Here is a 14,364-nt window from a genome sequence, read left to right as displayed (position 1 = left end):
AATTAGCTGTAGATGCATTACATGTAGGAAAGCTTTGTATATATAGGCCAAAGTCGCGCACTGACACTTTGTTTGTGGGTACGAGTGAATGTAGGCATGTGTTTCAGTTTCAGAGTCAATGGACTTTTATGTTAAATGGGCAGGACCCCGGGATGCCAGGGATATATTATATTTGTGGACTTAATGCTTATTACCGTCTTCCAAGAGGATGGTATGGGACATGGTATTTGGGGATAGTTTTCTGAAAGATTTACCAGATGGAGGATTTGAGAAAGTTTCCGAAAGTGACTGAGTTACATCATAAGAGACAGAGGAGGGAGTCCTCTTCTGCGATAGTGGGAGATATATTTGTTGCGGTGATTCCTTCAGTGGGAGTCATCCTGAATTCGATCAAGATTCTAAAGTTGTCTACTATTGTGGATAACATGCTGACAATTTTTTCAGGGGCTATACTCCTGATAGATACTGAATTGGCTGCAGATAGAACTATGACTCAAAATCGTCTTGTTTTAGACATTCTTTTAAGTCTGTAAAATGATTAACTCTAGGCATTGTTGCTCATACATTCCTACCAGTGGTAAAGAGATAAGAGACTTAGGGCCAGATGTAGCAACTTAAAAATTTGCGAGGTGCAAAGTGCGAGTCCATGCGACTCGCAATTTGCACCTCGCAAATCGGTATGCAGTACGGTGTCTCAGACACCGACTGCAACTCGCTATGGGGTCGCAATGACCCACCTCATGAATATTCATGAGGTGGGTCGCAAATTGCGGCCCCATAGCGAGTATAGGCACTCGCAAACATGGAAGCCTGCTGGCTGGGTCCAAACTGGGGTGGCATGGTGAGCAAAAGAACGATGGATTAAACCCAGATCTATGACTGGGGGTGAGTGTTTGACAATGTTCAGCATTCCGTCCATCACTTGTTGTTTTTGCTTTGTCACCCTAAGTGGGAAGGGTATGCCCAGACGTGGGTCCCGTGCTTCCCATGCCACTGGATTCAAGCTAGCCTGGCTGATGAGGGGTGAAACCCCGAAACCGGTCCCAGGATGCTTGTTTCCGGTCCAGTGAGGACCTGGCTTGGCAGTTCGGTCTGGACTGTTCCCTTGAGGAACAGGGTCAAGACTGATTTGCATATGGCTGGGTCCAAACTGGGGTGGCATGGTGAGCAAAAGAACGATGGATTAAACCCAGATCTATGACTGGGGGTGAGTGTTTGACAATGTTCAGCATTCCGTCCATCACTTGTTGTTTTTGCGTCGTCAGCAGACCTCCATGTTCGTGACTGCTTTCAATAAAGCAGTTTTTTTTTTTTAAGTGTAGCCCGTTTTCCTTAAAGGAAAACGAGCTGCACTTAAAAAAAAAAACGAAACCTTTAGTTTCGGTATTTTTTCAGGGCAGGGAGTGGTCCCTGGGACCACTCCCTGCCCTGAAAAAATATTTTTGGGTCCATTCACAAAGTGGAAGGGGTCCCATGGGGACCCCTTCCAATTTGCGAGTGGGTTACCATCCACTTGAAGTGGATGGTAACTGCGACACCATTTGCGACCGCGTACGCGGTCTCAAATAGGATTGCATACCACTCAGACTCGCAAATAGGAAGGGAACATCCCTTCCTATTTGCGATTCCGAAATGCATATTGCGAGTCGGTACCGACTCGCAATATGCATTTCTGCATTGGGAAACGTGTTTAGCGACTCGCAAACGGCAATTTTTGCCGTTTGCGAGTCGCTAAACGTTTCCTACATCTGGCCCTTACTTACTAATCTGACTAATGCAAGTAGTCATTTGAAGGAATTGAAGGAACCAAGTGTTTGGGAAAAGGTTGGCAAGGGGTTTGCTTCAGTGGGAAATTGGCTCAGTAGCATTTGGAATGGGGTGCTATAAAATATAATAGAGGGAACTCTAATTGTCATGGGTTGTCTAGTAGGGATATGGGGATTATGCAAATTTTGAAAAAGAATAAAATTGAAAAGGCCTAAGAATAATCAGAGGAGGGAAGAAAAGAAAAGGGAAAGAATTTACAGGGAAAACTCAAGGAGGAGTCAAAATTTTGAAGAAATAGAATTATAAAATTGTGGGTGGTAATTGGTGAGATGACACATTTAGTCATCAGTGGAGGGATTGCTGAAGCAGGTGTCTTAATTAGAAATTATTAATGAGAGTTTATGTATTTTGAATAAAGAATTTTGAAGAAAATGAATAACGTAGAGAAAAATAATGCACACTTTGAAATTGTGACCTCGAAGAATGGCTACCAGTGTTCAAGAAATGTACTAATTGATGGTTAATACTTATGAAATATTGAAAATGTACTAGACTAATGTAATAATATGTCATATTTAGGGTTATGAAGTATGCTCTTGCTTATTAATAGTAGGCCTTAACTTAGATAGTGTCTTGGTTCGGTTTTGCCAGGCCTCATGCAGAAGCTGTATTTCTTAGAATTTAATAAAAATGCTGACAGAGTGAACTAACTGTGAAATGTTCATTGTCTTTTTAAAAGTGCTAAGCAGAAGCTTTCCATGAGAACCAATTAACGGGAGTCAGTGTCCTTAAACATGTAACAAGCGGTGTGTAATGTGTTTGAAAAGTACTTTCCCAGGACGCGAACAATGAAGACACTGACTAGAGAGAAAGATGCAACAATTTCGATACCTGACGAGCCGGATGATGAGGACATCGTAAAGCGGACCAATCAACTTTGTGTGAAGGGAGAAATATTAGAATTCATAGATTTGGTATAGGAAAATTATTGGGTAGAGTAATAATGTACGATTAATTGACCAACAGGGAATTAGGGGATAGTGTGGGTGACTTTAATATAACAACGCGACAGAGGAAAAAGACTTCAGACCTTATTCTGATTTTGTGATGCGATATTGAGAGAAGAAGAGACTCAAGCTTCTGTCATTGGTCTCATTCTCTCTGACTGAGAGCCTGATGCTTTGCTGATCGATTGATGACCTGAGGACGAAGACTGATTCTGCTTGCTGACCCATACCGTGGATAGGTAGATATGACAATGTGACTGAATTGCATTTTTACGCCTTTTCTTTCTAGGTACCAACTGCGCTGTTTTTGATAGATCCTTAGTTAGATGTTTTTCCAAAATTTGTGTTCTAAATTGTTTTCCATGGAGCCCAACATGCTGAGATGAGGTTATTAACATGACGTCTGACAAATTACAGGGACTAATATTTTGACAAATTAGCTTGCTGAGTTCTATGTATGCCGTCTCCTTATTGCAGCTGACTCTGCTTTTGATTTGTACCATTGCCTTAGAATGTGTTGTGATTTAAGCCTTGATTATATTGCGTTTCTCCGTCGCTTTGGTCAACCAGTGTTGTGCTTATATGTTTCATTTGATATTGAAATTAATCTACATGTCTTTAGCATTGTTAATATAAGGAAAATAAAATTACTAAACTTTTCCTAATGGAGTGGTTATTCATGGCTGAAAGGTCATGGTGCGTAATTTACTGACTCTATTGATTATTGAATTGACTAATGTTTATTGATTATTGTGTATTGATTATTGTTTCTGTTCTGGAGCTATGGTAAGAACATCTTAAACGGGTCAAAAGGTTCATTGACCTATATGGGTCCCCTTGTAAGTTTACTTATTAAGAACTGACACGCTAATAAGGGGCAGTCTGAGAAGAATATCAGGTGGCTCCATGTCACCAAGAACGAAGTGCCCTAGTCCTGGATTTTTGTTTAACAAACCTGGGCATTCTGGGGGTTGTAGTTCTGGTTCCCTTCTGTTGATCTAATAAAAAAAGATACTCGGTTATATGGTAATCTGGAACATTTTAAAAGGTCATCCTTTCACACTGAGCATGTCACAAAATATATTAATAAACCCAAATGGCAAATTACCAAGCAAAAAAGAAGCTCAAAACTTAACCTAACAGTATCGATTGCTTTCAAATTACATTTATATGTAGAAGTCACACAGCTCGATGAGCTATTGTTTCTTTACAGCGCCCAATACACATATACGCCCATCAGAAGCATTGTGTAGTCAATGAAGCAGCCAATGGAATCATAAGATGCAGGCAGGAAAGTATTAGCTACATGGAGAGTTGGTACACACATTTAGCATTATTCTGTTCACTCAGCCATTTTCTAAAAATGTTTCAGCCTTTAGCCATAACATAGCAAAACCAAGACACAGAAAAATGTAAAATCCTAGTTAGCAGCAATAGGAACAAATATAAAAAAACATTGCATTTTCTTCTTCAAATAAGCTCAATTTACTATATACGAAAAACATTTAAAAGGCAATGAGGTAATGTAACAGTCGTTGTCTTTTGATCCTGGAGGGAACAGAAATCAGTACCAGCTTTTACAAATTATTTTGTGCAAAGGACAAAGTAATAATATAGTGCAATTCAAGTAGGCAGAAGTTCCTTCTGCTTTTTTCCTCGAAATGGGAAACACGGTTCGTATATACAAGACAAAAAAGAAGTCAGTGGCGATAACAAAATAATAATGCTGTGCAATGTTGACCAAAACTCACTCTGGCCCTCGTCTAAGAATAAACCAGGCAGACCATATATAAGAGGCAACACAGCAAACAATAACACTATTGCCTGTGCTATATCATAATGAAAAAGCATCATGATAAGATCTATTTAATTTGTTCATAAATGGAGGAAGCAGCCAATTCTGCCCTGCACCAGAAGTTTTTGAGCAAAACAGCATAAAGTGCAATGGTAAATCTCTACCTCCATTGTACACATGCAAAACTGGGACAGACAGATGTCCCATTTAGAGTGACAGACTCTGGTGGGGCCCTAGTCTGAATTGTACATATAGCAAGCGCTTTGTTTCTAGATGAAACACATCTAAGTATGGCACTTGACCTAGATGATATTGCTCAAAATAATTGCCAGTCAAAGAACTTGTGCTGCTGATTATGACGGTAGACTTCATTCGCCAGTAGGCGTCCTTCACAGTTAGTTCTCGGCATTAATTTGACAAGGATCCCGCTATGCTGACTCAGCCCTAAATCTCTAAGTACCTTACTTGCAGGCCCAATCAAACTCTCTCCTTGTATACCCTTTAAATGTAAAACTTCCGTGACTGATTGTAAATACATCGTTGCCAGATGATTCCTGTTCAAGCTGTTCCGGCCTAGGACTGGGGAAAAATAGCAGCTTTATCAGAAGCAGGCCGTCGGCCTAAATCCGTGCTCCAATGAAACGATGGGGTACTGAGTCCCAGTTTTAGCATAGTGCTAGAAAGTTGTTTTCAACTTTTTGCAGTTCCCTGACTTTATTGAAGCCACAAATATCAGCAACAGACAGTGTTGTTGTTACCATTTTCTCTCTATAAACTTTCAGAATTACACTTTTTGGTTGGCTACTTTTCCAAGGACAGCATTGCAGCATACCCTTAACTTGACTGTAGATTCTTCTACATGATCATGCCAATTAAGATTACAGTAGATACATATGCCAAGGTAATCAAATTAGTCTACCTTTTCTCGGGGTTCCCTATTTTTTTTTTTTAATGATCTCTACTGGTAGTCCTGATTTCATCATTAAGACCCTCTTTTTTCACATTAATGGATAGGTTTTTTGTCCTTTGGTACTTGGAAAAATCCCTCAGTCAAGACACACAAAGAATTTTCAGTCAGCGACAGCAATACTGTGTCATATGGATATAGCAGGATAGGGACCTTTGCACCAAGCAAATTAGGGGCATCTTAACCAGGTTTCTCCAAGCAGGTAGTAACATCATTTATAAATAAACTGAAGAACAGGGAAACCAAAACACAATCTTGCCATACTCCTGTAGGGATAAGGGGAGGTAGACTACATTTCCAGTTAAGGTCGATTCGCACTGTTCCCATATTTCAGGAGTGCAGACCTCTGATAGCTAACACCAGTGCCAGATCAAAACCTAGCTGCTGAAAAGTATTCCAGATTTTTGATCTGCATACTGGATCAAAGGCAGACCTTAGATTGATGAGGGTGGGATATAGTGGGCTTTTTTTTTAATTGTACCATATTTAACAAATATTAGATGCAAACGAAATACCTGCTTTGTGGTTCCCATCCCCTTTATGAAACTGCCTAGAAATTAGTTAACATTTGTATGTGACTAACCCTGTATATGGCACACATGTTTAGAATTATGGTTGTGCAAAAATAAACTTTCACAAATCCTGTATCAAGAGAAATATTGCTGATAGAACACACAATGACAAAAGATAAAACGCCAACCTCAGTTGCTGTGGTAGTGGATATCGCATCGAAAGTTCTATGTCAGATAACCTTCCATCACAATTCCTAGGCCAGATAACTTTCCATCACTAATCCTGGGCTAGTTACCTATTCATCAGAGTGTATGAGCAGCTCGACTTTCCATCAGTAATTCTGTGTCAGCAATCAGAACGCCTTTGCTAAATATCCTTTCATAATAATTCCCATACAAAATGGTATGTTATGCAGATTTGTAGACACAGCTTATCACCCATGAAGTTATCCAGGCGGGTCTGGACTGGAGGTGCTCTTAGTTGAACATCATGGTCTTCAGTTTCTTGCGGAAGTCGAGGAGTGGAGTGGCAGTCCCTTGATATGCAGGGAGAGAGAGTTCCACCTTTTGGCTGCAATGAAGGAGAAAGGGCAACCTCCTGTCATACGTCTGCGGGTTAGGAGAATTTATGCAAGGGAGAGACAAGAGGAGCGTAGATACCCGGAGAGTTGGTAGAGTTGTAGTCAGTTGTTGAGGTAGGCTGGTCCTGCGTTGTGGAGGGCCTTGTAGGTGTGGATGAGAAGCCTGAATTTGCAGTGTATCTGGGGATAACTAGGATGAGTCTGGCAGCAGTGTTCTGGATGATTTGGAGTCTTTGCACGATTTGGCTGGAGATGCCAAAATATAGTGCTTTGCCATATTTGAGTCTGCTGGTGATGAAGGCCTCTTTGACAGTGTCTAGTGTGCTTGGGGAGCCACTTGAAGATTTTAGAAAGCATTCTGAGCATGTGGCAGCAGGAGGTGATCCAGGCCTTGACTTGTTTGTTCATTGAGAGCTTGTCATCAAGGATGATGCTGAGGTTTTTGGAATGGTCTGTGGGGGTGGGTGTAGGACCTAGATCAGGTGGCCATAAGATGAGTTCTTATTTCCGCAGATCAGAATCTCCATTTTAACCGTGTTCTGTCTGATTCAGTTCTCTCACATCTAGTTTGCTACGTTGGACATGCATGCAGCAAAATTGTTCCTGGTGGTGTTGTTCATGTTGGTGAGGGAGAGGGTGAGCTGAGTGTAATAGGCATAGGAGACGATGTTGATGTCGTGGGTTCTTATGATGCGAACGAGAGGTGCCATGTAAACGTTAAACAGGGTCAGATGGAGGGAGGAGCCCTAGGAGACTCATTGACCTGCTGCTTGAGTTCAGAGGTGAAAGTGGAGAGTCTAACCAGTTTTTTCCTGCTGGAGAAGAAGGAAGGGACCCAGAGATGCTGCAGAGAGATCGGGCAGTATAAGTGCAGTGGTGTCTCTTCTGTTCATGATTGAGCAGATGCTGTCTATTGCTGCAAGGAGGGAGGGGGGGTAGTCTCTGTGCTGTGGTTACTACAGAATCCTGATTGGGTGATTTGGTTGGGAAGGGTAGGAGCAAGATGGGCTTGTAGTTGCTGTGATCTTTAGGACTGGCCAAGGGTTTCTTCAGCAAGCAGTGATCTCCACGTGTTTCCAGCTGTCCGGGAAGTATCCACTGATGATAAAGGAGTCGATGATGGTGGTGAGGTTGGCGCTGCTCAGTGTGCTTCCCAGGCTGTACGTGTGGAGAGGGCAGGGCTCAAGGGGGATCCTGAGTGGATGGTCTGCATGATTCTGGTGGTGTCATCTGTAGTAAGGGTGCCCTAGTTTATTAGGAGGTGGGTGCTCTTGGTTGTGGTGGGAGGCTGCATGATGATGTGCTCTGTGATGGGTTGGGGGTGCGAAGTTGGAGTAGATCTTGAGGATTTTGTTGTGAAAGAAGTTTGAAAAGTTGTCCCAGAGGATCTGTAATGGGATAATGATGTTGGTGGTGGCTGTCGGGTTGGTGAATTCCTTGACGATGTTGAAGAGTTCTTTGTCCATGTGGAGCAGGATTTGTGTCTGATCATGAAGGCTGCTTTCCTGGCTTCTTTGATACCTGCATGGTACCTCCTGAAAACTTATTTGTAGGTGTCTCTGGAGGTGTTATCTCAGTTGGTCCTCCATCCTATTTTCAGATTCTTCCAATAGTGCTTGGTGTCCCTGAGGTCCCCCGTGTACCAGCTTGCTTGAGCCAAGTTCTTGTGTGTCTTATTTTTGTCATGGGGCCTGGTTTTGGGCGCAGTCTGAGATTCAGTTTTTTTGAAGGTGGGTAAGTCTTTCTGTAGGTCACCTGTGAGGATTGGTTGTATCTGAAGTTGTGGGTACAGTCTGCTTCTGTTTTATTGCTCCAGTTTTGGCTGAGTATGATGGTCAATTTAGGTTTGTTTGGGTTGTGTGCGCCGATGTAAAAGTGTACGATGGAGTGGTCTTTTCATGTGAGCGGGGCGATGTGGCTGACGGTGCTCTTGTTGCCAGACATGAAGATTGGGTCGAGTGTGGGTCTGGAGACATAAGTCGGCCTTGTATAAGCTGCGTGAGGCAGATGTTGTCAAGGCTTTCTAGGAGGTAAGTGGTGTTGAGGTCCGTGGGGATATTGAGATTAATGTTGAAGTTGCCAAGTAGGAGGAAGTCATTGGATCAGAAGACAAGGGAGTGATCAAGTCAGTGAGGAAGTTTCTGAAGTTGGTGCGGGGCCCTGGTGGTCAGTAAGTAAGGGTGCATGAGATGGTCGTGGAGTGGCTGATCTGCAGTTGGAAGTGCAGGTGTTCCATGAGCGCAGTTGAAGAGGTGGTGAAGGTGAATGTGAAGGTATTCTTGTGGACTGTGAAGCCTTCTCCCAGCTTGGGGGCCTGTTCTAGTGGATGATCTGGAAGCTAGGATGGACGGCCATGGCGATGATGGGGGTAGAATATCGGCTGAGCCAGGTCTCAGTGAGGAAAATGATTTCCAGGGAGTGAGTGTTGATGAAGTCCTAGATCTCGGTGGCATGCTTCCAGAGGGATCTGGTGTTGAGGAGCATGCAGTGATATAGGGTGAGGCATGTGCGGAGGGTGGCAATGGGGGATCGTGCAGGAGATCTGGCAGTGAGTGCATGAGAAAGGACCTACCATGTGATGGGGTGCAGCTCAGGGGCAGTGGTGGTGGCAGCATTCGCTGTTGAGTGCTAGCAGGTCGACTCAGCTGTAGTGGTGGAAGTTGACAGACCAGGGGCCATGGTGCAGGGCCTGATCCAGGCGCGGACAGATGAAGATGGACTTGCTTTAGGTGGTTGTGCAGCGGCCACTATTAGGTAGATTATACGAGGGGAGGAGCGCGGGAGTGGGGCTGGGTTGGGGCGGGAAAGCAGGGGGAGAAGGCTGCGGGAGAAGGCGCATGGGAGAAGCGGTAAGGAGAGGGAGAGGAAGGAGGAGCATGGGAGGGGGATGAAAGGGGCACAGTTACAATCATAACTACTGGGAAGAGCAAAATAGGCACGAAAGCACAAAGGCACAAAAAAAACAAGAAAAACTAGCACAAAAGACAAAACAGGCAAGGAGGAAAAACGAGTGCAAAAGGCTAAAGCACAAGAGGCAAAACAGGCACAGAGGGAAAACGAGTACAAGAGACCAGGAACAAAATCGGGCACAGAAGACAAAAGGACTGGGCAGAGCAACAAGGGAGGTACGCATGACAACATGCAAAGAAGGCCAAGCACAGGGACAGAGAGGCATGAAGGAAGAGTGCAGAGAGGTGGGGCCTCAAAGCAAGATGGCCAAGTCTAGAAGGGCCTTAGACTGGTGAGAGGACCAGTCCAAAGTAAGTGGGAGCTGGGACCTAGGCCTTCCATCATAAATTAAGTGCTATCTTTCAATCACATATTCTTCCACTGGAGTTTCTGTGCCAAAAAACGTTCCATTATGATTCCCATGCTGGAGAATGTGTCCATTATTTCTGCAGAGGAAGTCTTTTGCCACCCAAGGAAGAGGTTTATTCTATGGCTTATGGCTGAAATGCTGATAGAAGTGCTGCTCATACTAATGAGTAAGAATACTATCATCATCTGCACCAAAACAAATTGTCAGTACTAATACCAAAATAAGCTGCTGGCATTTATACCAGAGGCGGATGAAAAATATGTTGTTATTGTTTAGTACCCACGTTCATCCTAGACAGTGGGGTCTGTATCAAATTTAGGAGGTGATGACTAACTGTGTGCTAGAGTGTGCTGCCCAGCTTTTTTCTCGGAGTGTGGTAGCGTTCGTTTATCTTTAGCAGTGCAAGCAGTCTATCAGTAGCAAAGAAACTCAGTCATGCCACTTAAAGGCAAAAACTATGGCTTCATCAGTGCTTGTTTAGTATGGCTGCAGCAAAACAAAAATATATAACCAATGCTGACAGTGCGTGTGCAAGAAGTAAGATGTCATGACGCATGTACGCGCCATAAGGCCACAGTTATATTCAGATGATACATTTAAAAAATAGGCATGCGAACTCAAAAAGAAGCAAGAGGGCAGGCAGCAGTATATAGCTGCCTGGCTCTCAGCCATAAGGTGTATTAAAAAATATAAACAGATGATAGATTGAGAAAGTGAGGAGAATGGCAGCAACGGATGAGCCCAGGTGTAATGGAAAGAGTGCAAGAAGCAGGAGGCCTGATAGCAGTATGCAGCTACCAGAGCCATACAAAAAGTTAAAGTACATAAAAAAAAGATAAAGAAATAGAAAATAGATTTGGAGGTTTGGGAGAGTAACGAATAAACCAAAGTACAGGGCAAAGTATGAAGCAAAAAAAACAATAGCAGTGTGCTGCTGAAGGATACTTGCCAAAAAAGTGTTTATTTAAAAAAAAAAAAAACAATATTAAAAAGTTGGGGGCATATTTATACTCTGCTTGCGCCAAATGTGCGTCAAACTTTTTGACGCACATTCGGCGCAAACCCTGCCCCATATTTATACTTTGACGCCCGACCCCGCGGATGTCAAAATCCCACCATGTGCATCATTTTTTGGAAGGGGGAACCTGCCTTGCGTTAATGATATGCAAGGTAGGCGTTCCCTTCCAAAAAATGACTTTAAGGCCTGTGCGCCTTATTTATACTCTGGCTTCATTTTGACGCACAGGAGAGGGTGGGCCTTAAAAAACGGCGCACATCCTGTTGTGCGCCGTTTTTTAACACCTGGATCAGGGCAGGCGTTACGGGACCTGTGGGCTCGGAAGGAGCCCAGAGTTGCCCTCCCCTGCCCCCAAGGACACCCCCGGCCACCCTTGCCCACCCCAAGAGGACACACAAGGATGGAGGGACCCAACCCAGGGAAGTTGAGGTAAGTTGGGGTAAGTATTTATTTTCGGTTTTTTTAAGTGGCATAGGGGGGCCAGATTTGGGCCCCCCTTCATGCCACTATGCCCAATGACCATGCCCAGGGGACATATGTCCCCTGGGCATGGCCATTGGGCAAGGGGGCATGACTCCTGTCTTTGCTAAGACAGGAGTCATGTCAATGGGGGTTGTGCGTCAAAAAAAATGACGCAAGTCTGGTTTGAGGCCTGATTTTTTCCTCAGACCTGACGTGCACCATTTTTTGATGCACAACCCCCATTTTCCCATACGCCGGCGCGGCCTGGTGTGAGTCATTTTTTTTTTTTACGCAGACCAGTCCGCTGCGCCGGCCAATGTCATTCCATAAATTTGAATGACGTTAGCCGGCGGTAAAATATTTGACGCACAACTGCGTTGGCGCAGTTGTGTGTCAAAAAGTATAAATATGGCCCTTAAGCTCTAAGCGGAAGGGAGGTGGAGCAATGACGACAGTAAGGGGAAAAAAAACATGTACTCCCACTGAGTGCTAAAAATTAAAGAAAGAATAGTACTCTGATGTCGGCAGTGGGAGGATAAATTAGAACAAAAGAAATGCCTGGGGAGGAAAAAAATAGGAAGAAAGTAATTGAATGACAAGCATAACAAACATTGTTAAAGCAGTATGTTTCGCTTATTCAAGTGCTATTGGGTTTTGCCAATGTGTTTTAGTCGTGTTGTACACCAGTGTGGCTGCTGTTCAGCATGGCTAAACGTTTGTGGCATCAAGAAGAGTGGTGTGGAGTGGGTGGAGTAGCATAGAGTGCAGTAGAGTAGCATTGAGTGGAGTCGAGTAAAGTAGAGTGGAGTTGCATAGTATAATGTTGTAGAATGGAGGGACATAAAGTGGAGTGGCACAGCGTGGCATAGCACAGAGTTCAGTAATGTGTCATAGAGTGTAGTAAAGTGTCACAAAGCGTTGTATGATGGAACAATGTATGCGTATATCACGCATGCCTTTACAACGCGGGCTCTACAAGGACCGCGTTTTTACCACACATGCGCACGCATGCATTTACAATTAAATTAATTGTAAAAGCATATTTGGTAAAGGAACATGCATGGTAAATTCTCCCCTGAGCTGCACCCTACTCCTGAGACTATACTTCATCCGCCCAAGCCCTTAAAACTGCTCCTTCCACCCCCTGCATTGAGCCCCAGCCCCCTGCCCTACACTGCCCTGTCCTAAAACCTATCCTGCACTGACCTACCCCGCACTGATCCCCCCACCCCGCCCTAAACCCTAAAACTTACCCTGTCCTAGAAACTACCCCACCCTGCCCTAAAAACTACTATCAGCAAGAAAACCAAGTTACTATTATTGGGTAAAGCTCAGGTATTCTGGTCAGCCCAATAGTGTTGTAGAGTAAAGTGGAGTGGCATAGGATGGAGTGGCAGAGCACAGAGAGAAGTAGAGTGTTGTAGTGTGTCATGGAGTAGAGTGCTGCGGAGTGGACTGGCATAGAGTTAAGTACAGTTTCGTAGAGTTGAGTTGTGTAGAGTGGAGTATGTGTGGTGTGGTAGCCCACTGCCATTACAGATAACACATTTTCAATTGAAATGTCCATTACATTTGCACAGGCATACAGTTTTATTGATAAAACTATGCAGCGCTCAAACTGTAATTTGTGGAAATGGCATAGCTAAGTGTATTGATAGTATTAAAATATTTGTTTCCAACACACTTCAGAATTACAAAAAATGTGCTTCTTTGTGTACTTTCCTAACTATGATAGATTATGAAATATTTACACAGTTCATTTACAGAAATGTAAATTATGTTGTGTGCTAGAAAACAAACCATTGTACAATCTTTTTTCTCACATGAATACCCAGCAAGATTGTCACATAAATCCTCTTAATTTGAAGTCAGAGAAAGAAAAGTAAACACCAATTCCTTCAGGAAGACAGACACTGGCATTTGACCTCTGTCTTTGAATTCACAGCAAATGTGAAAAAAAGCACACAATTTAAGGGCCTATTTACAGAAACTGGGCACTCATTGAAGAATGCAAGGAGCAGTGGTGAACAAGCTATATAATGCATGTGGGGGACAAATACATCCTGGACAGACTAAAACAAATAAAGCCAGCAAATCGAAAGCAAGCAAATGTAAGCCACAAACCACAAAGCCAATGGTAAGCAATGGGTGAAATGCATTCTTAGAAATGACCCCATGATGTCTTTGCAAACCAGGCAGCTAGCTGCACTGTCTGGTAGGATTTGACCTAAATGCGAGACAGACACAAAGGCACCCATTTAATGGAAAAGGACTAAATCACAGGTTATTACCTGTATAAATTCAATGTCTTGGAGCTAATAGGTTTTCAACATCAGCGCAAGCTACAAAGGTTCTGCAGACATTTCTACAGGGGAGACATACCAGAGGAAGCTATCAGCATTTATAGTTAGAAATGTTACCAACATGTATGCCAAGAAGCACTGCCAATCTTTATGCTAGAGTGCTACTAACATATATGAGAAGGAGTGCAGCCAATATGTATACCAGCAATATTGATAGGCATACCAAGATAGTTATGGTAGCCTGCCAAAATGAATACATGAGTGCTGGCAACATTCATCCCAGTGGCTGCTGCTGCCATAATAAACGTGAATTCAAAATACATGCCATGGAGCGAAGCTGACATTAATGCCAAGATGTGACCACATTAAAATCTTAGACGGGCCAAACGTTTCAATGAGAAGTCATGTCAACATTATTAGGATTCTCCTACAGATGCAAGATTAATATGTGTCAGCACAACACTGTGTTTTCATCCCGGGACTTCGAATTTACAGATCATTAATATATTTTGCTGAGATTAATAATTCTATTAAGCAGACAAAGCAATACTATAACTATCAGAATTGATTGGTACAAGGAAATCATTTTTGCTATTGTAGTCCCACCTGCAGGAATTCCAACCTGCCTGTGGG

General features: G+C 43.3%; 1 protein-coding gene across 1 annotated transcript in view; it reads right to left on the bottom strand.

Moving 5' to 3' along the window:
- PREX2 (phosphatidylinositol-3,4,5-trisphosphate dependent Rac exchange factor 2) overlaps positions 1–14,364 on the bottom strand; it is a 1,096,481-nt gene that overhangs the window by 1,048,053 nt on the left and 34,064 nt on the right. The window lies entirely within an intron of this gene.

This window comes from Pleurodeles waltl, chromosome 2_2 (genome assembly GCF_031143425.1).
Source record: "Pleurodeles waltl isolate 20211129_DDA chromosome 2_2, aPleWal1.hap1.20221129, whole genome shotgun sequence".
Lineage (NCBI taxonomy): Eukaryota > Metazoa > Chordata > Amphibia > Caudata > Salamandridae > Pleurodeles > Pleurodeles waltl.
Note: the sequence above shows the minus strand (reverse complement) of the source record. Positions and strands in the feature narration are given on the sequence as shown.